We start from the raw sequence: 961 nt of genomic DNA, 5'->3' as shown, positions 1-961 counted from the left end.
AACGAGCAAATTCCCCTGTGGGGGAGGAGGAGGGAGGAACTAGGGAATAACCTAACGATTTTCCGTTGGCACGGAAGACGTCTCATCAGTTTCAGATAGCAAATACGTTCTATTTTATGATAAAAATTGAGTTAAAGATAGCATGAAATCCTCCTTCTCGTGGCTTTTATAAGCTGGAACAACAGCAGCTTCTAAGTTCGGCTTTACTCTACGTAACTGTCCTCAGATGCACAGCAGGTTGGTCACGCAATCATCGCGTGCCAGCAATCCTACTCAGCACAACAGGAACATGCTGATTTCATGGCCAAGGTCTGAGACGGTTTAATGGCCAGAATACTATTTTTAGCAATTTGTGTTCCCTACGTGTTCGCCTCGGTACCGTGTATAGATAAACGATTTTTCTATTCATGGTGCGTGCTCTGCAGTCTATGACAGTGCTTCTGGCTATTCGCTGTAGTGTAGAGATTTCAGGTGATTAATGGAAACGCACAATGCTGGAACTACACTATACTTCGCTTAAGTTAATCAACCTCTTCTCGTTCTACACCATATCAACCACTTAGAAATACAAAAGCAAACATCTTCAGACCGTGATGATTGATCAAATGATTAAAACGCAAGTAGCAGATTTACTTCGTTTCTAGCAGAAAGTGGTTTATAACGCTGACGCAAGTTTAAGCAGGGTGCCGGATAAACCGTAAAAGTTTGCACGCGTTCGGCGGTTTTCCAATTACTGAAAACGTGTCACAGTTATGGTATTTTCGCGTACTTTGCAGTTAAGAACTCCCACAAATAATCTGAGCCAAGTGAACGAGCTAATTGTTCAGGTCAACATCGCCAATAACTCCTCTCATTTTGATGTATCTTTGCAGTGACTTTATTGTGTTCACGACTTCCGAATCTCACTTTGAAGCAAAGCGGTAGCGGCAGACCACCTAGCGTGGCACGCGTTTTTACTCAT

This window comes from Pocillopora verrucosa, chromosome 9 (genome assembly GCF_036669915.1).
Source record: "Pocillopora verrucosa isolate sample1 chromosome 9, ASM3666991v2, whole genome shotgun sequence".
Classification (NCBI taxonomy): domain Eukaryota; kingdom Metazoa; phylum Cnidaria; class Anthozoa; order Scleractinia; family Pocilloporidae; genus Pocillopora; species Pocillopora verrucosa.
Note: the sequence above shows the minus strand (reverse complement) of the source record.